The sequence below is a fragment of the Ostrea edulis genome, chromosome 10 (genome assembly GCF_947568905.1).
Source record: "Ostrea edulis chromosome 10, xbOstEdul1.1, whole genome shotgun sequence".
Lineage (NCBI taxonomy): Eukaryota > Metazoa > Mollusca > Bivalvia > Ostreida > Ostreidae > Ostrea > Ostrea edulis.
The window spans coordinates 45,266,206-45,293,940 of record NC_079173.1 but is presented as its reverse complement, the minus strand read 5'-3'; the positions used below and the strand labels follow the sequence as shown (position 1 = coordinate 45,293,940).

At 34.5% G+C, this 27,735-nt stretch overlaps 2 protein-coding genes across 6 annotated transcripts in view; one reads left to right on the top strand and one right to left on the bottom strand.

Annotated features, from left to right (window-relative positions):
* Window positions 1-27,735, bottom strand: part of LOC125672770 (A-kinase anchor protein 9-like) — a 125,523-nt gene that overhangs the window by 28,148 nt on the left and 69,640 nt on the right. The gene's annotated exons all lie outside the window — the stretch shown is intronic.
* Window positions 17,717-27,735, top strand: part of LOC125653150 (uncharacterized) — a 140,601-nt gene continuing 130,582 nt past the window's right edge. For 4 of the 5 annotated variants that reach the window (XM_056151472.1, XM_056151470.1, XM_056151471.1 and 1 more), the window contains exons 1-2: window positions 17,717-17,770; window positions 20,434-20,495. The gene's annotated coding sequence lies outside the window, so the exon portion shown is untranslated. The remainder of the gene's footprint in view (window positions 17,771-20,433; window positions 20,496-27,735) is intronic. The other variant, XM_056151477.1, reaches the window with a different exon arrangement.

Here is a 27,735-nt window from a genome sequence, read left to right as displayed (position 1 = left end):
TCTGATTGTGATATTTCTATAATGTTATTGAAAAGAATTTTTGTATGTGTGTATCAACAAATTCTTAAAAAATATCCAAAGGATTTTAATTAACAAGGTATATTAAACTATTTTTTTTCTGTATAAGAATTGAGAAAACGTCATCAGACACGGATAGAAGACGCAACGTTAAATCTTGCACTCGCAAAACATGACAACTTTTCTACTTCATATCACAATTCAAATACACGTTAATTGTAAATAGTGTTTGAATATGATATTTGTATGATGTTGTTGAAAAGAATTTTGTGTGTGTGTTAATAACGTTTTAAAAAATATCCAAAGCAATTTAATTAACAAGGTATATTGAACTATTTTTTCTGAATAAGAATTGAGAAAACGTCATCAGACACAGGTTAAAGACGCAACGTTAAATCTTGCACTCGCAAAACATGCCAACTTTGCTACTTCATATCACAAAAAAATATACGTAATTCATGGATATAATTACTATATAAAGAAAGTACACACCCTATATAGTATTAGGGCATAAAATTACCAACTTCTGAAAATAGGCCAAAATTGACCCTTAGTGTACCTTCTCCTTATGTTAGAGCATCATAAGAAATCATTACAATTATGAATTTATATAGCTCTCTCTCTCTCTCTCTCTCTCTCTCTCTCTCTCTCTCTCTCTCTCTCTCTCTCTCTCTCTCTCTCATATTCTAGTCTCGACATTGCGGCTTTTTTAAAAAAAGAAAAAAAGAGGGGGTGATAATAAGAAAAATATGTATTGACCTTGAAGACTAGTATTTTATTAATATATCATCTTAAGACCTCTAAACTATGGTAAAACATTATTCTAAATCAGCATAAGTTCGGATTCGCATAGCTATTTATGTTGCGATATCAGAATTTCTAGAATGCGGCTTTAATTTGTCTGACCTTGAAAAATATATTACATTGAAAAATAATACTGAATCTTTTTCCTTGGACTTCTCTCCCATTCACCTATTTGATTGTTGATTTTAATGCTAGATCTGTGTCGTTTGATTGACCTTGTTTGTCGTTCAATCGTGTTCTTCTGGCAATCATTATTTTTCGCTGTTCACCATATCCGAATCAGCAATGGTACGGACTAACTAATATCGTTTTGAACCTAATCACTCCATATCATTATCTTCCCACCATTTTATTCCATAATCACATTGTTTTATAAGTTTTCCCTCTAAATTCATCCGATTTCTGTAATTTTCAAGAATAGTTTTATTTTCATTCCGACCCAACCATGATACAAACTCTCTAAACTATAGTCAGTGTGTGTTTTGGGTCATTTATAAGTATAATTTTAAACTAAAATTTTCAAGTTTTAAAGTTTCAGAGAACTCTTCCGTGTACATGTACACAGTATACAGCTCACTGAGGATCTAACCTTACAAGTTGCAACTGTCATTTTTTCTAAACAATTTACTGAAGGTATCAGATGGGATAATTAAGATTTCATTTTCAAATAAGGTGATATAAACTAAAATCTACATGAAATATGTATACCCATTTGGAGGTTCCGTTATATGAATGCAACCTCTAATCAGACTACAACATTTAGTCATAAACATAATGAATGAGTCAAATTCTATTTTTTTTGTTGGACTACATGATTCAATTAATGAATCCAACTCGGTGGTGCCTTTTATTTCGAGTTCACTGAAATATATTGAATCGACATATGAAAGAAGATTATTATTGTTTACAGATAATAGGTCTTTGATAGATCTAAATTTTGAAATAAAGGCCAGAGAAAGATACTTTTTTCTTCTCATGTACAAGTTTTTGAATAAACCCTGTTTCATCGGAATGTAAAAACAGATCAGGTAGCAAAGGAGCACGTTTTGTGCCCATGGGAATTCCAACTAACTGTTGGAAAACATGAAGACCAGAGACAACGTATACATTGTCAATGAGTAACACCAACATATTTTCTATTTCAACTTCAGAATACAGATGCGTGGAATCAGGGATGGCGTTTAACAAAGTAATTTTTGGGATGACTGATCACTAGGTAGGTAAACTTGCGTTTTTCATTTTTGTTGAAGAATCAACTGTTAATGATGTCGAAAATTCTAGTCTTTAATTTATCGTGAGGAATGATCGTGTTAAGTATTGAAAAGTCATACGTACGTTTTCATGTTGTTGATTGAGAAATGTTTTGCGATTTCAGGTGACCATGTTTTCTATAATTTTTTGAGAATGCATATTTGATTTACACCACTTCTGGTATTTCTATTAGCACAATATGTTTGAAGATTATCCTTCACAGCTGTTAATATGTTCTTGAGGGTCAAATATAGGGGCTAGGTAGAACACTTACTGAATCCAGCAATATATCTTTGCAAGAGTTTTCATGTAGTTTAGTAATCCAGTATAGGTGTGATAACTCATATTCATCCGACTTTTTGACTGTATATAATGCTATATAATGTTATATGTTATATATATATGTTATATATACTCACCTTGATGTTTTTAGATTTCAAAAGGATTCAAACTAAGAATGAATAATCCATAATCTTGGAACAGGGTGACATAAATAAAAATTACTTTGTACATTTGCTACACATATTACGGTGACTTAATGTGTTAAATGTGGGATCATTTTATGAACATAGACTTATAACAAAATGCAATTTTGCCTGATTTTATGTGAATTGCTATTTAAGTATTACAGAATATTGATATTGAACATCATGTAGCCCTTGCAATATACGTGGAAATGATATAAATGTATGTTGTTTGTTTGATTTCATACTGTATCCTGAAAGATCCATACCACATATAAAAGACTAATCTTTCACAACACCTGCTGCTTTCATTGACTGACGGATGATAATAATGAGTGAAATCCCAGAAATCCAAATGACTACAGGAACACGACAAGTAGGAATGAACGAGTGTGTGAAATTGATGTCCACACCTGTTTTACACACGTCTGTTTGTGTGACAGGTGTTAGTCGTGTGTTACACATATCTCGTGTGATATCAGACCGGGTGTGGGTTTCTGATTTAGACAATCTCATCTTGACAAACACCAGAGACACTATGCACTGTGTTTCAGATATGATAGCACTATATACAGGAGGCCTATACACAGTGAACAATTCTGGTGATTTGATATATATGGACAGTGATGCTAACATTAAAACATTGATATTAAAGGATAAAACAGTCGCTATACTGTTAGTTAGAACATTACCATGGAAACCGCACTGCATATACTGCTCCCCGTCCACTGGAGACGTACTGATCGGGATGTGGGATAAAAAGACAGGCAAGGTAGTCCGGTACAACAATACTGGACAGCACATCCGTACCATTCAACACAACAACACAGGTGATATGTTGTATAATCTTCCTAAATAAAATAAGAACGGTGATATTGTTGTGTCTGACTGCATTGCATTATTCTTTGGTGCTGTAGTGGTGACAGAGCGCGGGGGGAGACATCGATTCTCCTACACAGGACCTCCATCAAGATCACCGCTATCACCAGATGGAATCTGTACAGACGCGCTGTCACACATCCTGGTATGTGATCGTAACACCGACACAGTACAGATGATTGACAAGGACGGTCACTTCCTGTCTCTGTTACTGACACGACAACACGGGATAAACAAACCACGCAGCTTAGACTTCGATGATAAAACTCACCTTCTTTGGGTCGGGACTTGGGACACTAACACAGTGTTTGTATATGAATATCTACAGAGGAGGTACTCTCTGACTGGTAAGTACTAGTAGTACTTTAGTTTATTGTACTATATCAGATCTATACAGAGGAGGCACTCTCTGACTGGTATGTATTATTAGTACTGTGGTTTATTGTACTGTATCAGATATATACAAAATTGGTACTCTCTGATTAGTAAGTACTAGTAGTACTTTGATCTGTTGTACTATATCAGATATCTACAGAGGAGGTACTTTCTGGCAGGTATGTTCTAGTAGTACTGTAGTTTATTGTACATATATAGATATATACAGAGGAGATACTCCCTGACTGGTAAACGTAAAACTGATACGGTACCAATTGTGATGCATCAAATGCGCATTTCGACAAATAATGTCTCTTCAGTGATGCTCAACCGAAATGTTTGAAATACTTGTAGTACTGCAGTTTATTGTAGTATATCATATATCTACAGAGGATTTACTCTCTGACTGGCAAGTATTAGTAGTACTGTGGTTTAGTGTACTATATCAGTTACTACAATTAACCTGTTAATTATGGAATAGTAGTGTTTAGTTTTAATTCCGATTTGGGTCATGACTAGATGTGCGTTTAGCTTTCATCACAGTGTCTGTTACAATGTGGTTTAATTAGTTTTATTTAGGGTCTGGATTAGAATTAGAGGTAATATTTAGTTTTGAATACAAGATAATGTAATTGATGTTTTAGCTTTTTGATTGATTACTTTCTGTGCTTTTTAAAATAGAAAATTCAGAGAATGTGGACACTGAATCTGAGCAATCTGACGACAACGCTAAAAGGGAATCTGGCCCTTATGACGAGGATGCCAGGAGGAATTTAACCGTGATGACGAGTACGCCGGAGAAGAATATGAATCTGATGTCGAAGACGTCAACGAGGAATCTCACCCTGATGGGAGGACTCCAGAAAGGAATGTGACACTGATAAAGAGGACACTCCAGTCTGCTGTCGTCGGTTTTATTGTCAAAATGGGAAGTGAGACTTGCAAATTGTTTCATACATTATTACCCTTTACAAAACTCTATGTGTAAGACTAATTTGGGAACCATTTAAATGTACATGGCATACGGTTTTTCATTAGTTAAAACATTATTGGAGCATCGTATCCAACGAAATAAAAAATGATCGGAACTACTTTCTATTGGAATGTTGAGGATTTTTCTGGATGTAAAACTTATACGGTAGCAATTTTGATGATGCTTCGTATTTATGTATAGATTAGGAAATCCTGAAAAGAAAAATTTAACAATTCTATCAATCTATGTAAATTTATTAAACAAAACCAAACAAATTATCAAATATAAATGATAATTGATTATGCAAAATAGAATGGAATGCAGTTCAAGAATAACTTGTTAATTCACCTCAAATCATATCATGTTTTGTCAAATAAACTCAATGTTTTAAAATATTTAAAACATGATAGGGAATGAATTCATTATTTATTCGTTGGATGGAGATATACCACAACAAAAAAGACGAAACATTTTTCATCATGCGCTACGCGGAATGATAAAGTTTCCCGTCATTTTTTTTAGTGATATACCTCTTTCCAACGAAAACATAATAAATGCATTCCTTAGATGCATTCATCTTGATCTACATTTTCCTTCGTGTATATATATGTAGAGATTTTCTGACTGATAAGTACTAGCAGTACTGTAGCCTAGTGTACTATATCAGTTAGTCCAAATAACATTATAATTTTATAGCAATTTTATAGCTACTTTTCAGTTTTAATTAAATTTTTGGTAATAATCAAATGTAATGATTAGTTTAATTACAATATGGGTTATGATTTAAAGGATATTGTTTAGATTCAATGAGAACTTGATAAGATTAGATGATTTGTTTAGTTTTACTTATAGTGCAGGTTATAAATAGAGGTAAACATTTGTTTTGTTACAATGTTGTTATACTTAGAGGTAGTGTGTAAGTTTAACCTATATAACTAGTAGTGTTTAATTTTAATTACAATATGGGTTAACCATAATTGCAATGCGTATCTCAAACGAATATACAGATAATGAGGGGGAAGTCTAAAGTTTTTTTGAAATATTGACTGGTTATTAATTCATTCATTGTAACTTTTTAATTATAAACAAACGTTGTAGTGCCTAGATAAAGACCACCTTATACGTAATCCACCAACGTGTTCTTGTTTTTCATCCTCTTTCAACTACAGTCCAGCTGGACATGTCATTGTTGGTGATATTGATATAGTTGAAAATGGAACCTCAAATCACTTATTCTAAACGGTTTTAAATACAGATCGCTAGAAAACCTAGGTCTTTTTATTGGCGACAAAGCTTCATCTCTATTATGAATTATGTGGAAGATTATGCCAGACGATGGAATAAATATGAAAAAAAGAACTTGATACATTGTCAGAATGGGTTAAAAGCATAAGACGAATATTAAAATCCCGCGTTAGACATATCAAAACAAAATATGTACCATATCTCCTTCAGTGTTTAGTAAACCAAAAGCGATAAAAAAAAATGTTTTTTTTTTATGTTTTCCGCCACACTTAACAATTTTTCAGTTATATGGTGGCGCCCAGTTTTTTATTGGTGGAAGAGAGAACCCAGATACAATGTACCTGGGAAGAGACCACCGACCTTCCGAAAGTAAACTGGGAAACTTTCTCATTTACCGGCGCGAGCGGGATTCGAACCCGCGCCGACAGAGGTGAGAAGCCGTGTGATTTTGAGCACAATGCTCTTACCACTCGGCCACGCAGAATTAGATAGGTTATATGCGGAATAGGTTTTCGTTCCAACTGACAAAACTAATAACAACATTATCTTTCTGTGAAAGGCTCATTATTACAACTGTATTTTAGACGATATTGGTATTAATTCCGCTTTTAGTAATCGTACTTATCTTTCAACTGTCCTTTCAAAACAGGAAATTCTTCAACACAATGCTTCAGTTTTAGACACATTTAATATTCTAGTCAATGGGTCGAGTGAATATGAGTTAGCACACCTATACTGGATGTCTAAATCACATTAAAAACCTTACAAATATACATTGCTTGATCCAGTCAGTGCTCTACCAAGCCCCTATCTTTCCTCCTCACAAAATATCAACAGCTGTGAAGGAGAAGCATTAAACTTACTGTGCGACTGCATATCCTAGAAGTGGTGTTAATCAAATGTGGTTTCTAAAAAAATTCTAAAGAAATTTCGGTAAACTTGAAATTGCAAAACTTTTCCCAAATCAATAACATCAAAACCTATGGCTTGTTAACACAATACACGACCATCCCTCACGATACATTAAAGACTAGAGTTTTTGACATCATAGACAGTTGCTTCTTCAACAGAAAGGGAACAAGGAATTATTCATATCTAGTGATCAATCATCCATAAACTTACTTTGTTAAACACCACTTTGATTCGACACACAAGTACTCTGAAATTAAAATAAAAAATATGCTAGAGTTCCTCATTGACAATATCTTCGTGGTCTTTGATGATCAGATCTTCCAATAATATGTTAAAATCCCCATAGGCACGAATTGTGCTCCTTTGTTAGATCACCTGTCTCTATATTCATATGATGCAGAATTTATTCAAAAAAACGTATACGCGAGAAGAAGAAATATTTTAATGTGACTTTCTATTCGACGTTTAGATATATCGACGCCATATTGTTTATTTACAATGGTAACTTTTATTCATATGTGGATTCGATATATCCCTGTGGGCTCGAAATAAAAGACACCACAAAGTCGTCCGCTTCTGCTTCATACTTAGATATTGTATTGAAGGTAGACATTAACGGCAAATTGACAACTCAACTGTATGGTACACGGGATGTTTTCGGCTTCTCCATCGTCAATTTCCCATACTTATGTGGCAATATTCCATTATCACTTGCATATGTTTATGGCTCTCGACTGATTCGATATGCAAGATATTGTTCTGCGTGAAGTCAGTTTTTAAATCAATGTAAGCTACTGACAAACAAGTTGATGGTACAGATAATTCAACAGTTTCAACTGAAGTCACCATTTTGCAAATTATATGGTCGCTAGAACAATCTAGTTCGTCAATACAACCTATCATTGGGTCAAATGCTGTCTGGCGTGTTTCATACTGATTGTTAAGGCGTTCGTTGTACACTGATTTTTACTGCGAATAACTCCGTTTACCTGATCAAGATGTAGGACTCACTGCGGGTGTGATCGGTCAACAGGGGATGCTTACTCCTCCTAGACACCTGATTCAACCTCTGGTGTGTCCGGGGGTCAATGCTTTTCCAACTATCATTTTCTACTATGCTTATAGGAGTTATGAGATTAATCTTTGTTCGTTATCTTCACGTTTCTGTAGCATTCGAGAAGGTAGTATTTATTTTTAGAGGGGAGACATTTGAAATGCCTACCCTACCCGCCAGTCTCTTTGATTAAGGTCGGTTTTTTTCTGTTTAGATTTTTTGTTTCAGATATCGCTTGCTGTCAGCATTCTGGGATCTTCCATACTTGCAAGACTCGTCACAGTGGCATTCAATTGGGATCTTAGTTTTTCAGGGCGACATCGTCACCTTGAAATTGGATGTTATATTGTGATGTTGACAGTTGATATGTTTATGTTGATTGATGTGTAACCGAACAGCAAGGGAAAAGTCTTGATTTGACTTAATGTTGATTTATTTTTGTAGAAATGTACGGCCGGTGTGACCGGTCAACAGGGGATGCTACTCCTCCTAGACACATGATCCCACCTATGGTGTGTCTAGGGGTCCGTGTTTGCCCAACTATATATTTTGTATTGATTATAGGAGTTATGAGATTGATCAATGTTCGTTATCTTCACCTTGCATATACAAGTAGGTAAAATAACTCTAAATGCACATCCTGTACTAATTCTACATTTATAAAGTTGATTTCTAATCTGACGCCCAACTGATCAAATAAACCCGAACTAGCATATACATGTATGGTCTGACAATGATATATGCAACTTATATCGCCTTTGTCTCTTGCGTATTAATGAACCTGTTCTCAAATAGTTCTTGTGTTTGATAATCTAAATACATTTTTTACATTCAGAATAGTGTAAAAAATGAATTACATGTAAATTCTAATTATGAATCCTAATTATCCAAGATTTTGTTTTTTGCATGTCCGGCTGTCTTTTTGTCCTTATTCTGATAATGAAAGTCTTTTGTACAGGATATATATTATATATGTACAATATCCCCCAACATTTTATGTTTTCAGAGATAGTTTTCATTAAATATATGATTCTTACTTATAGTGTCGTATCTGGTGCTGAAACAGAGAAAAGAGAATGAACCAAACAAAACAAAGAAACTGTGAATGAGTGTCCAAGGTGTCACATTGGAAGCAATGGAAAATATGCACATGGATGAACATTATCTGAATTACAAATAGTTATGGATCTGATAACAATATTTAGTATTAGAAGATACCTTGTCACCAATGTACATGTAAAACGCTGCGTACATCAATATTTCTTAATTCCACAATTGTTATAGATTATGGTATAATATATGAACGGGATTACATTATATTTGTCTATTATACACACATTGGATGTATTTAATTTTATGAATCAGACCAAAAATATAATTTTTTTGTGTTTCTGCTAACATCCTAGTCAAAACTGGGGTAGGTTGGTAGGATATACATTATATTTTTTTCTCAAACTTTTATTTTCAAAAGACCACAAAGAGGCAATCTAATCACAATCTCTATGTTTTTAAAGTTACAGATACATTAACTTAGTTGATTTGAGGGGCTCAGTTTTCACTATTAATAGTACCTTTAAACATGTTTGATATTAATTACTTTGAGATGAGTACAAGTGTGAACTTCAAAACAATGTTTATTGAAAAATCTCTTTAACAATATATACTTTTAAAATTCTAGAGTAGGGGGTAGAATTTAAAAACAGTTATAGGAAACACAACAATTTTCATTTTAGGCCCCTTGTCATTAAACATACAATGCAAGGATTTTGGAAAAAAAAAAACCTGAATTTTTCTCTCAAAATCATCCATATCACTTTTTTATGAACAAATAGTGATAAGTTGAAGGTTGTTAAAACTTGGTGGATAAAAATTTGGGCTTTTTTATCTGATATCTTAGTTTTATTTTTTTCTCTTCAAAACATAAAACTTGTCGTGATGGACTGAAGCTTAATCAAGATAAATATAATTTAATGAAAGTAAAGGCCATAATCAAGGTCACTTCCTTTTTTTCAAATAGATAGACGCCCAGTAAATGAAAATCATGTTTTAGGTCGCATTTACATGAAAGGTCAAATACATTTCATGCAAATGATGTTTTTTATTATGTTAAACCTTGCACAATAGTCAATGTCATGAAATAATCATTATCTCCATGTTCAGGGACAAAGTCAAATTTATATATTACTATACTGAATCTATTTTAACCATCAGTGATTCTACAAGATCCCACAAACATTTAGACAACTTTGGTTGTTATGGATTTTTAAATCCTATGTACATTATTAAAAAGTATTTCTAGATTAATTTGTTTAAGGTATCTCACTGTACCAAGGCTCATACCCTTTATGGCAACAACAAATTAGCAATTTGAATGTTTTCTGAAATTGTTTTAATCGATGGATTTGGTTGTCTGTCATCATGGCTCAGTGAATAAAGCATTGGGCTGGTGGATCATATTTAATGAAATTATTTGTTTTTAAAATAATGTTTTTTTATCCAAAATTGCAGGTCTTGTCTGCATATATAGCATATCTTTCACCATACAATCATAGTTGTGCTGATTTGCAAAACTCTTTAAAGTTGTAGGGGATCAGATTCATGTGGTCAAATGTGTAGATTATTTTGAAACTGTGCCTTTTAGTACATTTTTGGTGTACAATTTCTATGATTTGTATAAGATACTTTGAACTACTAATTTCAAAAATTAGTATGCAAGGTGAAGATAACGAACAGTGATCAATTTATTAACTTTTTCTTAAAATGAGATGTTGTTCCCTTTGGTATTGATATAATTGTTGATATGGTATCTGAGATTCATTGTGTGGTGGATATTATCGACTTTATCAGATTTCCTAATGGTATTCTCATCGCATCCCTTGTTGAAATGGACAATAGTATTTGCCGAGTTCAATATTTTTATGAGTTTTGAAAAATGAACACAAAACCCTCAAACTTGGCCGACCTTGGGAGGCTGATGGCTCTGAACATAGGGGAAAATGCTGAATCAGCTATTTTCTTTGGGATACCCATAATTAAGGCATCTGATAAAATAACTTCACCTCATTCTTAGTTTGATTTATAGCATAGAAGAGGAACTTTTTAAAGTCTGTACAGAATTTGACTGTCTACCTTAGTTATCTTTATTTTGGGTTTCGAAAATAGCTGAAAAAGCTGTATTTTGACTTGTTAATTGAGACCAATATGCCTGTATAAAAAGGACATGCATTGATATTTCATTGAACTATTTTGTAAATGGAGATAGAACCCATAGGTGATTTTCCATGTGAAATATCACAAGGATTGGTAACATGTGCCTCTGGACTGTTTTGCATGGTTTTATCTGAGACAAGCACTTAAGAATAGGAATCATATACAAAAATATTGTAGTAAAGTAAGACCTAAATAAATAAAATCCTTACGTACCACAGGATGCACCTGTAGAAGCTGGACAAATATTCGAAGTAAAAATGTACACTGCGCTGATTTACCCAGTTTGAACGGTAACCTATAGTTCAAGGTGAATCATGACTACTGGATAATACTTAATGACAAATGAAATTTAGCGTTACAAAAATATTAACTCAATTCAATGCGCATCAGAAAATAAACCCAATCCGATGTGCAATAGAAGTCCTACTCAATTCGAAATTTACTAAACTTTTCAAACATATAATCAACCGAAAAATGAAAAAAAAAATAAAAATCAAAGATCCGATCCTAATCAGATTATTATTACATGCAATGGAACCATAACACTTGTTATCGTTAAAAATTCAAGTCCATAACCAATTCTAATGTTTTTAGCTCACCTGAGCTGAAAGCTCTATTGAGCTTTTCTGATCACCTGCTGTACATCGTATGTCTGTCTGGTTGTCTCTCCATCTGTAAACTTTACACATTTTCTACTTCTGTCAAGTTTGTAAAAATAATGGTACTCAGGGATAGGTTGGGGCCACAGTAGGGATCAAATTTTTATATGCGAATATAAGGAAAAATCTTAATTTATTGTTCAATTCGATATGCAAGAGCTTGTTCTGGGTATAGTCAGTTTTTAAATCGAGGTAAGCTACTGACAAACAAGTTGATGGTACAGGGATTTCAACAGTCTCGATTGAAGTCAGCATTTCGCAAATTCTATGGTCGTTATAACGATCTAGTTCGTCAATACAACCTCGCATTGGGTCAAATGCTGTCTGACGTGTTTCATACCGATTGTTAAGCCGTTCTTGGCACACTGATTTGACTGCGGATAACTCCGTTTACCTGATCAGGATATGGGGCTCACGGCGGGTGTGACCGGTCAACAGGGGATACTTACTCCTCCTAGGCACCTGATCCCACCTCTGGTGTGTCCAGGGGTCCGTGTTTGCCCAACTATCTATTTTGTATTGCTTGCAGGAGTTATGAGATTGATCACTGTTCGTTATCTTCACCTTCCATCTTTAGATATGGACTCAGGTGAGCAATGTGACCCATGGGCCTCTTGTTGTTAAATGAAAACTCATAGAATATAAATTTTGAACAATAAATTAATTCATTTCTTGTAAATATTAAATGGTACATTTTTTTATCCACAAGATGGAATTCAAGAAATAATTATTCATGTACAACAAATTCCAGGCTAAAGTGGTGTCCTTAGTGCACAGACTAGGAACAAAGGCGAACAATCCAGTGATCATGCGAAGTGTAAACAAATTTGCAGCAAGGAAGTTTGTTGGCTTCCGCTCACAAGCAAAAGTAAAGGTTTGTACATATAAAGTTAACATACAACTGATTGATAATCAAATTTAACTAAAGTTTTTGCAGTTGCTGTCAGGGAAAAAGGACGCTGGAAATCTGAGTGTTCAGGACCTGGGGAAAGAGTTGTTCCAGAGATTCTCCCCAGTCCTGAACAATCAGATTGAACAGACTACAGTTGTTTTGGTGAGTAACTTAATTAACAATTCATTTTTACACACCCGTCTTTAGACGTGGTATATTATGGTACAGTAATGTATATACGTCCGTCTGTCTGAGCGTCCTTTCGGGGTTTTCTGTTTCTAAGTTTATTTCTCTGTCCCATATCAAGCTGAAACTTGCTATGTAGTTTCTTTGTGGATCACTAAAGATCATGTTGCAATTTTGATCCATTTCAATCCCTCTGGCAGGAGTTTTCGCCCTTTATTTGAAACTTATTGTGATATGGAGGGCACATACGTTGTCGTCTCTCAATTTTCAAGTGAGGACCATCATGTTTTGCAGAGGTTTTTTTTATGTAATTTGTCTACATTAGTGCTAATCATTTCAGAGAGCCTTCTGCCATGAACGAAAGCTTTTAATGGATTTCTGGTCTGAATTCAAGACATTCAGAAGGATAGTGGAGGAGGACCAGGATCCATTGAAGTGGGAAAGGCTGATGGCCAGGAAAGAAAAGAGGATTGAGAGATATCAAAAGCTCCTTTGTGAGTTTATATTTTCATTGTTACATATGCCTACTTTAGTTTTGAAATCCAATTCTCTGGGGGGGGGGGGGGGTCCAAACAAACTTTGCAAAGTTTATTACAATTTGACAGTGTACATATATGCATATAGACTACTCTTTCAATTATTCTTTTATACAAAAAATATTTCTATTTCAGAGATTAAAAGAAAGAAGAACAAAGAATATACAATGTGCAGTGGACACAAATAAAATTTAAATTATGCCTTGGGTTTTCTTCATGTTAATCTATATTCATGACTAAATAATTTGCAGATTATTACAATTCACATCAATTTTATATATTATTTATCTCCTGATGCAAGGTGAAGATAACGAACAGTGATCAATCTCATAACTCCTACAAGCAATACAAAATAGATAGTTTGGCAAACACGGACCCCTGGACACACCAGAGGTGGGATCAGGTGCCAAGGAGGAGTAAGCATCCCCTGTTGACCCCTATTTATCTCCTGATATAAAAAATTCACATGAAGTTCATGTGAATTATATGTGAATTTCACGTGAAAATCATGTGAAGTTCTCATGAATTTCACGTGAAATTCATGTGAAATATTTTCAGGTGAAATTCACGTGAAATTCATGTGAAACTCACGTGGAATTCATGTGAATTTTTTTCATATGAATTCACATTTCATCCCCTTTTTATGTGAAATTCACGTGAAATTTTTAACGTGAAATTCATGTGAATTCCATGTGAAATTCACGTGAGGCACATTTGCCTCATTGTGAATATTAAGATTTCTCGCATATAAATCAAAATTTTCGGATATAGATATCATGGTTATTGAATCCAAATAAAGATGTTCGCATATAAATAACAAGATTATTGAATATAAATAGCAAAATATGTATAAATGCACGGTTTTACACGCCATATACACTACCATTAAAACTTTGATATAATATAATGGACGAGATCAAAAGTTCAACGTCTGACAAAAAATCTAAATTCACGTAGTTTTCACGAGACCACCCCCCTCAAACTAAATATGATATATGTTGAAGTAATCGATTCGCAAGTAAAACATATGAGTATAAATAACACTCTGTATACCTTTTCTATTGTTCATTCACAAATGAAAGTGAACATTAAAACGTTAAAATATAATATTATTTTTGAGGTTTTTAACTCTCACTTCAACTCACCGTTGCTATTATCATTGTTATTCTATTGATTTATGAAGCGCAAAATAATATTCTCTATGCGATGGTTGTTTTTTTTCATTAGAGCGTGATCGACGTCGGGTGTCAGAAACGTACGGGAGTTTTTAAACACCCCCCTTCCGCATAACTATTTCAATTTAGATTTTTATCTCACATCGGTCTTTTGACCCCGCTCCTAATCGACCGCCTCCAGGCTGGTAATAAGTTTTGATTTAATAAATAAGCCATAAGTGCTCATATATGTCCACTGTACGAAATTAACCTCGCAGCTTTGTTTCCAAATATATGGAAAGGTTTGAATTTATGATTAAATCATTTTTCACTTGCATGACAACCCCCCCCCCCCCCCCCCCTCCACCCCCCCCCCACTCTTCCCAACAATAAAATGATCGTAAAAGCTTAAATTTATAATAGTTTTTAAACGACTTTTATTATTTCATTATGGATTTCAGAAAGTGGATGAGAAAAATAAAATATCACAAAGGGAAAGGCTTGAATACTATAAATATATGAAACTCCAAAAAACGCTGAGAACTAAGGCTAACATTGTAGAATAAAACCAAAGATATCAAGTGGAAGAATCGTTTCGCACTAGCCATGTGGTAAGCAATTGGGAGCATACATAATAAATTAGAATCACCAAACCTTTTGTGAATTTGTCGTAAACTGTTGATACTGTTTAGAATAGTCATCTGTTCTCCGTAAGAGCCAACTAAATGTGACGGTCCTTCTGATGAGACCACAAAAACCGAGATCCATGCCACAGTAGGTATGACACGATAAAGATACCTTCCTGTCCAATTTGCTAAAACAATCAAATTCGACGATATAAAAAGGTTATACGATTGCAATACTCTGTTAGGAACAGGGAACTAAATGGTGATCCGTGTACGTCAGTGATGAGGGGCATCGTTGTGCTAAATAAGGCTTTAACATTTTTTGAATAAAGGATCTGCTTGCAAAATCATTTAACAAATTTCACATGGTTTCCTTCAATCTGCTGATATAGAAACTGGTACATACTGTACCAATTTTATTCCACTCTTTACAAAGCAGTGCGCTTAAATATATCAACAAACCTTGTGGTAAGCAGCCTGTTTTACTATCCTTGTGTAACTTTAAGATTCTTTCATATCCCAAATTTTATTGCAATTCAAATGAGATAGATTCGTGTTACATGAAGGAAAATCATCATTCCTCATTGCAGTCAGTGTCATAGCATCAGCACGTCTAATTTTAAAGCCCTCCACTTTCTTTCCCAAAGCTGCCTTGATGTGGGGCCAGTACAGAATCCAAACCAAGGGATAACCCAATGGTCAATTTTCTAATAACATTCGATGTTTAATCATCAAATCGCCTGTGGGGAATGTGTTTGACTGGATTCATTGAGCCGTGTTGAAGTTAAACTTTTTTCAGCTCACATATTATCAATATTTAATAATGACATAATGCAAACGAACGTAATTCAGTTGTCATGTAATGTGCGCTGTACAGCGACACCGAAGCTCTGGTTATATATTCCGTAAATGTAGAATCTTCGAGACCCATTGGAATAGACGACATACAGACGCTTAAATATATTAACAACATGATTGAAAAAAAGATTGTTTCAGTTGTTTCCATAACAACAAATCAAGGTATGTTCTTGTTAGTTATACAAAGATTATTATGTAATCATTGGATCAAATCCATGATGGTTAACAGCATGAGTTTCATCGCTTTATTTCGAAAGGTCTCGGGTTCCATTATCAATCGAGTCGATTGTCAAGCCACAAAATCTTAACATATGCAATTACCGTTCCTCATTAACTGTCAGTCATCACTACTGCAAGTCACTAATTTTAACAACCTTGACCTTTAAATCACAAATGTGATACTTTACATTTTGCAACGTCTCTAAATTAAATAGAACATCTCGGATATATGTCAAACAATTAATGGAATAAACTTATGTCTGCATATGATAATTTGTTTTAACTGATATAATACTAACACATTACTTGATGTTGCAGGGTTTTCGAAAAACATCTTTGGTGTCATTATTTCCACATGTTGATGGAAGTTTTATTAATCTATATTGCAAATCCTTAAGGTTGAATGAGTTCCATACAAATTCCACGTATATGTTTGTATTCAGGTGCCCCATATCCACCCTGCTTTTAATTTGTATTTTGGACTTGTGATATTAACCGTAATTGGCGGTCTTCGTTTTTACCATTACACAGGACGAAGTAGAATTTGTTAATGATATGTGACTTTTGAAATAATGAAGACAACGAACATTGATCTATCTCATAAATCTGAAGAAATACAGAATACAAAATTAAGACCTTTACAAACACGGGCCCCTGTTAACACAGGAGGTGGGATCGAATGCATCACCTGTTGATTAATTACACGGGATAATCAGCCTGATTTGAATTAACACGTTTCTATTCTTCTGAACGTTTTTCTACAAACACATGCATAATTACATTAACGTGTTTAAAGTATGACTTGACAGGGGTTCGTGTTTGTCAAGGTCAAAATATTTTGTTTTCTAAACAAGTCACTCTAATTCAATTTGCAATAAAGAAAACTCATTAAGCTCTGAAGAAAATTATTTTCAATTGATTTTTAAAATCAATGGAGAAAGCAAAGTTTATGCCTCCATATATTCCGATTAAAATGGCATTGGACATGACGCACATCAATTAAACCAAATATTTACATCTACCCCATAGTTCTCTTTGTGTGTCTCCATAGTTCGTTTTGTGTGTCACCATACACAGTAACCCTGTATACCAACACTGAAATAGAGAGAGGTAATATGTGCACTTTAACAAATTTGAACGTTTCTCTCTAATTCAGCATTCTGATTCATTTTCTACTAAAAAGGACAAGCGCCGGAGTAAAACTCTTTTCAATTGATTTTTAAAAACCAACAAGAAAAGGTAATGATATACCTCCGTCGTGTTGTGCATTCCGATTAAAATGACATTGGAGACGACGCAAGCAATTCAATCAAACGTTTACTCCATAATTCTCTTTGTGTTTCTTTATACACAGTAACCGTAGATACACATAATCAAACATTGGAGTAGATAGAGGTTCTGTGTTCTTTTTTAGCATTTTCCCGTAACCTCTCTGAAGTAAAGGACCATAGCGTGGTAAGATCTAATTTATCTAAGTTTGATTTGCCTCTTTTCAAAACCAATACTTCTTAAATTCCGTAACAGAAACCAAGGACTCACTCAAGTTTCTGCATTCATGTGTTTCAAAATGTTTTCTGACCAGTCTCTATCATATTTGTTTCAAAACATTTAGGATTTATGTTCTGACATTATATAGGTATAAAGGAAACAATATAAATGGAAGAACACTTGATAACAAACATATTTCGGAAAGTCTAGAAGACATACATTGTTAAACATTATGATTATCAATCAGTGTTCCATCATCTGTGCAATTTTTCCTTGGTCAACTACAACACAGAATATTTCACACTACAACACAGAATATTTCACACTACAACACAGAATATTTCACACTACAACACAGAATAGTTCACACTACAACAGAGAATATTTCACACTACAACACAGAATATTTCACACTACAACACAGAATATTTCACATTACAACACAGAATAGTTCACACTACAACACAGAATAGTTCACACTACAACACACAATATTTCACATTACTACACACAATAGTTCACACTACAACGCAGAATATTTCACACAACACAGAATATTACACACTACAACACAGAATATTTCACATTACTACACAATAGTTCACACTACAACACACAATAGTTCACACTACAACACAGAATATTTCACATTACTACACACAATAGTTACACTACAACACATAATATTTCACACTATTACACAGAATATTTCACACTACAACACAGAATATTTCACACTACAACACAGAATATTTCACACTACAACACAGAATATTTCACACTACAACACAGAATATTTCACACCACAACACGGAATATTTCACATTACAACACAGAATATTTCACACTACAACACAGAATAGTTCACACTACAACACAGAATATTTCACACTCTACACACAATAGTTACACTACAACACATAATATTTCACACTACTACACACAATAGTTCACACCACAACACAGAATAGTTCACACTACAACACAGAATATTTCACGCTATAGCAGAGAGGTTGTGTAAGCTGAATGGTAGTGTGTTTGCTTTGAAATCAGAAAGTCGTCCGTTTTAGACCCGCTCGAGTCCCCATTGCATCCAACCATTGACATGAACATAAGTTGAACGGAATTGACGTCAAGTTATCAAATCGGCTGATAAACTATTTTCAGCACTCGTATTACCATTGGTCTAATACAAACTAACGCAATTTGCTTGTCCTGCTAGTGGGCGCTGTGCAGCGACAACGAAACTCTTATTATAGATTCTGTAAGTGTGAAGAACAGGCATAGAGAAGAGTAATCGAGACCAATCGGAATTGACAACAGACAGACGCTTAAATGTATCAACAAACTAATTGAAAAAAAAATTGATTTGGTTGCTTCCATAACAATTAATCAAAACATGTTATTAATGGTTATAAAAATGATTATGTTATTTGCACGGATGGCGATTTATAACATGAGTGCGAACATTTGGGGAACTATATGTATTTGCTGACAGAGACAATTGTTATCAGACATATCATAATGACCACTTGATAACAAAAGAGGGCATGTAATCTGAAGGCTGACAGCGAAATGAATACCTTTACATTAATACTAAGATTTGGATGTACCGGATTGTGATTTTTAAAAACAAATAGTGGAGATAATGTGTGTACCAATGGCCCAAATGACATTGTATTTGATTTTCTTCAAATTAACCGCTACTGATTATATATCTAAAAAGAATGCATGTAAAATTCAAATAAAGTGCACGGAGTGTAATATAAAAAGACTGGTTAATTGGACTCGCCATTTGTACTCTAGTTTCACCATTGAACGGTTCTGGGTCTCATTACTGATTGAGTCGGACACGTTAACCCTTAATATTCATAGTTACCTTTCATTCGTTCACTGCCTGTCATCATAACTGGAAATCAACAGCCTTCACTAGGTTGACCTTTAAATCAAAAATGTGCTACTTCACCAAAACTTTGTAACGTCTTTAAATGAATCAAACATATAGGATAGACGTCGAACAACTAATGGAGTAAACTTATGTTCTGCATGTGACAATTTGTTTTAGCTGAGATATGCTACTAACAAATTAGGTGATATTGTAAGGGTTTCAAAATGGTTACATTTGGTGTCATCATTTCGGAATTTCTGTGGGCGTCTATTTTGCAAACTCAGCATGCCTTTAACTTGAATGCTTCTTAACGTGATGCATGTAATTTTTATCCTATACAGAGTTCTACGTATGGTGCTTCCAGGGGCCTCGCAACATTCTCTACTTTCAATTTTATTATATATATGATCTAATACAATAACTGTCAATGGACCCTTCACCTTGTTCACGTAATTGTATCAAAAGGAAGCTCACAATTACAAATCGATGTAATTTTAAAGAAGTTGTAAATATATTTATACAGATATTTTACCATCATTACAAGGGATGTCTAACGTATATGTGATAATATACCACCAGTATATATGTAAAGCTGCCGATATGAAAAACAGTAGATCTCATTAAGAATTCAAGACGAATATTTTGTAACAGGAATCTAGTTCACGCATTATTTTTATTTTTTGTGACACTTCACTCTTCCATTTTTTGAAGAAAAAAATGATATCAAGTGTATATTTTTTAGAATTGTAAAGTAAGGGTTTGCCATTCACTCCAGCCAATCAAGATCATTTTCAACAGCAAAAGGTATGTAACTGAAACTTAATATATATTAAACAGAACAGGTAGATACGGCATGTTTGATGTCTTGTGAAATAGTGAAGATAACGACTAGTGATAAATATCTAAATCACATAAAGAATACAAAATTAAGACGTTGACTAACACGGATCCCTGTATACACCAGAGGCGGGGTCAAATACACCCCCTGTTGATTGAGCACACTCAATAATTAGCCTGATGTGGAATAAAATAGTGTTCTAAACTCTTTAGCATATTTCTCAAGCTAAAATCGTAATTAATGTGTGTAAAGTAAATTATCCAAGTAATAACATTTCTCTCTAATTAAGCATTCTGATTTATTTTCCTGCTAGAAATGACACGCACTGGAGTAAATCTCTTTCCAATTAATTTTTAAAAACCAACAAGAAAAGGTAAAGATATACCTCCGTCATGTTGTGCATTCCGATTAAAATGACATCGGAGACGACGCAATCAATTGAATCAAACGTTTATCCCAATGTTCTCTTTGTGTTTCTTTATACATAGTAACCGTAGATACAAAGAATCAAACATTTAAATAGATAGAGGTAATATCTGCACTTTAACATATTCTTATGATTAAAATAGCATTGGAGACGACGCAATCAATCGAATCAATCGTTTACCCCATAGTTCTCTTTGTGTTTTATACACAGTAACCGTAGATACACGTACCATTGGACTATATAGAGGTGGTGTGTGCACTTTAACATATTCTTATGCCCTTTCTGAAACAAATGACCAGAATCCAGAATCTGGTAAGATCTAATTTATTAATAAGTCTAGCATCCAATTTGCCTCTTCAAAATTAGTACTTCTTAAATTTCAACACACAAAAAATATATAGCCCTTCTCAAGTCTGTATTCATACGTTCCCCCCAATTTCTCTCTCTCTGTTTCTGTCTCTCTCTGTCTCAGTCTCTCTCTCTCTCTCTCTCTCTAACAAAATTATTATATATATCCCTTGAAAGCAGCATATAAAATCATTGATAAAGTAAATGTATTTAGAGAGGATGCATATGGTAGGCGTCTATATGTGTCTGGTTTCATTGGGTTACCTGTGGCTTAAACTTTAGGCCTACTAGAAATGGGTAAACGTTCTGCAAACTCAAGCTTATTATGCTCTGCGGAGGACACTGCATTTTCTTTGTTTTCAACTGACATTTTAATTTGATCAGCAATAGAAGTATTTATCAACACTCTTATCCGACTTTACACTCAACAAAATCCACATACAATCAAAGCAAACAACTAATTAAATAACTCAATTCACAGCCATGCATGAAAAACACACTTGAATCACATTGTGAATAGAGACATCTCACTCGTAAACCAATATATCGTCCATATTTTTCTACAATATTTAATAAAATATGTACAAGATTTTGGGTTTTCTAAGTATATTTCCTTAAAGCTGTATGACCCGATGTTCATGTATTATTTTATACATCATTACTTCAAGCAGATTAATTACTTTGTAAAGTTATTAAATTTCCCTTAATTACATGCTTGAAAACATCTGCATGCAAAAGAAAACAGTGCGACTATTATTTAGAAAGTAAATATAGTGTAGTACATATATAAATTATCACATAAATTATACAGTGTTAGACGTCTATAAATAGACCCAAGCGCGTCGGGGTAATCCCAACATAATGTATTAACTCATACGCAACCGTCTAGTATTAAGGCTGACAGAGTGTAAAACAACGAATTACTTAGATGCATTTGATATTTTATTACTATTAAACTTATGGCACGGTACTCTTGCAACAAAATACACAGCTTTACACAGATAAGACCACCGGCGATCTGATCCTTTGAACTTGTCACGTGACTGTCACTTGGAATGACAGAGTGACGTTCTCATTTGTAGACATCGACTTAAAATCAAATAATTGTGTTTAAAACAGGTGGAATAATGTATGATATGTCATACAACCTTATAACTACATCCCTGCGATGATTTAATAGCGTTTTTACGAGATGGAAAAAAATATTTGTAATTCGGACCATTCAGCTTTAAAAAAATACACCTTCACATCACTTTCTCACTCTAAAACTCAGTATGTCCTTGTCGAGAAGTATCTGCTTTACTGCAAAATTATTAGTTCACTATTCATTGATTGATTTCATGCATATTAGCTGGAATTTGACTGCTACCTTTAACTGATACAAGTTACACCTGCAACACAATTTCTGTAAGTCATTAAGTTAATCCCAATCACCTGATTAAAATAAATGAAAACTCTTTCTGTTTGGCAAAATTCACACAAATTTTAGATTGGTAATCAAAAACACCCAAAACTAAATAATACCTTAATTAAAAAAGCCTACGAAATTAAGTTCTGAAATCACACGTTCGCTATAAATAGACGGGAATTCCCTATTTTCAATACACACTAAGTCATATACATCGACACACACAAAAACATACATACATGCAAAAGGAAACACTACAATTGTAGACAATATACATACATTGTACACAAAAATGCACAAGTAACAGATTCACATTCAGTTTAGATGGGCGTGGGGGACGCACCTCCCCTAAACTTTTTCAAAGCTTAGGTTACAAATCAGTACGTACTATAAAACGAGAGAAAATCAAATTAGTTCTATGCAAGGTGAAGATAACGAACAGCGACGAATCCCACAATGATTGATTAATGAATGATTCTAAAATGTTAATGTCAAGATATGTAAAATCCCTAACTCTGTCACTTCCGGGAAACCCTGCGCAGTTTGTAAACAAATTTAATATGATTGTGATGTAATTTTTTTATGCTGAAAATCTACAATGAAATGCCGATAAGTTATAGGTCTAACAGTCAGTTCATTAATATGTCAAAAGAAATAACAATCAATCAATATGTAATCTATTATATCTATCATATTTTATGTGAACTCAGTTAGTGTTTTACCTTTCATGTGCTACAGTTCACATCGATTCCTGAGTTGCAGCGACAACATGCTTATTTACACCTGACAGTCATTTTTATGAAGGTCTATGTCAATGGTTAAAGATGATATACCATATTTAAGAATGTGGCTAAAATATTTCAATTTTTGTCTACATTTACCCTGAAGTACTGCACGTCAGATATAATGTTAGCGCGACATTATTGCAAGGAAATAAAAATACGTTATATATAATGCTATTTATTTCTGTTGTTGATACTTTTAAATACACTTTAATACTTTTTTTAAAATCTTATAAATTGTTTTCTCTGTTTACAAGTTTGAGAAACAGGGACAAAAAACATGTTGCCATATTGTAGAGGGCCGTGGTGACGGAGTTGGGTTCGTTGGACGTAATATACACGAGTGTCACTGATACACGTTCTATTTGGTGATGGTATATAAGCCCAATAAGTGAACTTTTTGTCAATACTACTGTACGTAAAACAATTTTCAATTTACTACTAAGTGTAGCAAACAAGAAATAAATCAAAATATAATTCAGAGAGTTTCCACTTACTGTTACCGTGTGAAGGAGTTTGGGTACTCGGGGATACATGTTTAAATAGACATAATAGCATGTTCTTATATTGTACACAAATAAATGAATAACTGTCAAGAGATTTTTCTTATTTCAAAACCGAGGAACATCTGTTGAGGCGAGAGGCGTAACATGTGATGAAAAGAGGTGTGTGTAAGGGTTCAAATCCAGGAAATACAAATAGATGGACTCAACGCACAGCTCAATGACGGACAAATAAGTTTGAATAGAAAGGAATTGTCTGATTATAAATTTTACCTCATTTGAGTAGTGTTGATAAAGGTGTGTTTCTGTTTGTAAGAAGGGATGTAACTTCACATATGAAGGTTAATTACAATGACAGATCCAGGAATTGCGGTTACGAAGAGTGCTACCCTATGAGGCAAGCGGTCTGTGGGCTGCCTTGAGACCTCCAGTGGGTCCAGGGCGAGTCTCTGGTGGGAGTCCAAGGGAAGTCTCTGAAGCTCTTGGATTCTACAGGGCTTGAAATATGTCTCCTATTTAAGTTATTTGTACTATTTTCTATCATTTTTAATAAGGTGAAATTAATAAAAGACGCAAATATTAAGGGGTTTTGAAAAAAATAAAGTACTCCCAATAAAGTAATTCAAGATATCAAACGATGCTGTTATTTATTTTCTGGGAGTGGAAGAAATGGTTGCTTCTTGTATCATTTAGTACATTTTCCTAAACAAGATACCAAGATTAACCTTAAATTTGAAAATTTTGAGGGGGTGGTGCGTCGGCTGCCCCCCCCCCCCTTAAATCCGCTACTGAATTATATGGTGACATCTTACTCTCAGAATCAATAAAGTTAAGAGCTTGCGGGAGCTTCGCCCTCTGGACCTCCAACAGAGCTTTGTCCTGGACCCATTTGGGACCCTGGGGTGGCCCCAGACCTCCTGTTTCTGGAAAAATTCCACCCACCTAACCAGGATTCCTGAATCCGCCCCTGCTTTATCAATCACTTCGGATAAACAAGACGATCGAGTCGGCCGTGAGTTGCACTTCGCAATATCCGCATTTGATTATATTTAATGTGAATCCTTGCATATTTTTCCTAATGATCAATGATTGAATGCACTCGGATTCTTTGGCACAAGCGATCGATATGCTTTTTTACACAACGTGTAGAATTTTCCATATATTTGGACCGAAAATCGACCTCTCCTGAAATTTGGTCTAAACTTTCCTCCTCTCCGGCTGGGAATTTAACCAAGGGAATTCTGCCATGAATTCACTGTGCTTGGTTTCCTAGTTTCTTTAAATGTAGGCGCCAATATAATAGACATATATCGTCAGTCTGAGGGCTATGTTTTATTGAAACTATTAAATGAAAATTAACCTGAAATAAAAAGAATTACTAATCCATTTAAATGTGACAGTGGATATCACAATTGCTTATAATTAAATGTATAATGAATAATTATCAAACATCGACCGGTACATATATTCCCAGTATAAGAAATATGAACACTCAAATGCTAAGCAGCTTAATATATGTTCCATTCGAGGGTAGCGCCGAAAGTGCGGGTTCTGGGTTAGTAAAAGCTGGAAAGTGAGTGAGTATAAGAAACCGGTTAGGAAAGTTCAGCGGTTAGGTATAAACACACACACATGGTCTGTCACACTTAAGTACAGAAATAAAAACACATTTACACTTATCTAACACTTATAAATAAATGATTAATGATAATTAATTTACAGAGGTTACATATAAATAGCCCCACGCACTGCAGGGGATTTTAAGTTCAAATTGTATAAATAGCATTGCTGTGGGATTTAAATATGGAAAATATTAAAGGAAAGCCGTGTCAATTCGGGTAATAAGTCTATAGTTTTCAGGCTGAGGGTAACCATTCAAAACGTAATTTTCTAACCTTATCTTTTGATATCCCAGGAGAAAAGACTGTGAACATTCTGCAGATACATCATTGTTTCATATTCATCAATAGGTATTGTTTTGATATCCTGTCCTAACCCACCCGACCTTAATAACTCTTGTTTAACCCACCCGACCTTAATAACTCTTGTTTTACATAAGTTACCCACCCGACCTTAATAACTCTTCTTTTGCACCCACCTGACCTTAATATCTCTTGTTTTACATAAGTCACCCACCCGACCTTAATATCTCTTGTTTTACATAAGTCATCCACCCGACCCTAATAATTCTTGTTTTACATAAGTCACCCCACCCGACCTTAATAATTCTTGTTTTACATAAGTCACTCATCCGACCTTAATAACTCTTGTTTTGCACCCACCCGACCTTAATAACTCTTGTTTTGCACCCACCCGACCTTAATAACTCTTGTTTTACATAAGTCACCCACCCGACCTTAATAACTCTTGTTTTGCACCCACCCGACCTTAATAACTCTTGTTTTACATAAGTCACCCCACCCGACCTTAATAACTCTTGTTTTACATAAGTCACCCACCCGACCTTAATAACTCTTGTTTTACATAAGTCACCCCACCCCACCTTAATACTCTTGTTTTACATAAGTCACCCACCCGACCTTAATAATTCTTGTTTTACATAAGTCACCTACCCGACCTTAATAAATCTTGTTTTGCACCCACCCGACCTTAATAACTCTTGTTTTTCACCCACCCGACCTTAATAACTCTTGTTTTACATAAGTCACCCCACCCGACCTTAATAATTCTTGTTTTACATAAGTCACTCATCCGACCTTAATAACTCTTGTTTTGCACCCACCCGACCTTAATAACTCTTGTTTTGCACCCACCCGACCTTAATAACTCTTGTTTTACATAAGTCACCCACCCGACCTTAATAACTCTTGTTTTGCACCCACCCGACCTTAATAACTCTTGTTTTACATAAGTCACCCCACCCGACCTTAATAACTCTTGTTTTACATAAGTCACCCACCCGACCTTAATAACTCTTGTTTTACATAAGTTACCCACCCGACCTTAATAACTCTTCTTTTGCACCCACCTGACCTTAATATCTCTTGTTTTACATAAGTCACCCACCCGACCTTAATATCTCTTGTTTTACATAAGTCATCCACCCGACCCTAATAATTCTTGTTTTACATAAGTCACCCCACCCGACCTTAATAATTCTTGTTTTACATAAGTCACTCATCCGACCTTAATAACTCTTGTTTTGCACCCACCCGACCTTAATAACTCTTGTTTTGCACCCACCCGACCTTAATAACTCTTGTTTTACATAAGTCACCCACCCGACCTTAATAACTCTTGTTTTGCACCCACCCGACCTTAATAACTCTTGTTTTACATAAGTCACCCCACCCGACCTTAATAACTCTTGTTTTACATAAGTCACCCACCCGACCTTAATAACTCTTGTTTTACATAAGTCACCCCACCCCACCTTAATACTCTTGTTTTACATAAGTCACCCACCCGACCTTAATAATTCTTGTTTTACATAAGTCACCTACCCGACCTTAATAAATCTTGTTTTGCACCCACCCGACCTTAATAACTCTTGTTTTTCACCCACCCGACCTTAATAACTCTTGTTTTACATAAGTCACCCCACCCGACCTTAATTCTCTTGTTTTACATAAGTCACCCACCCGACCTTAATAACTCTTGTTTTACATGAGAAAACTACAGTAAAACTTTGCTTTCCTTAACAATAAACCAAAAAAAAAAAATACCACATAGCTTCCTTGGATCAATAAAGTATGTGTGTATTCTGCATTCACAATT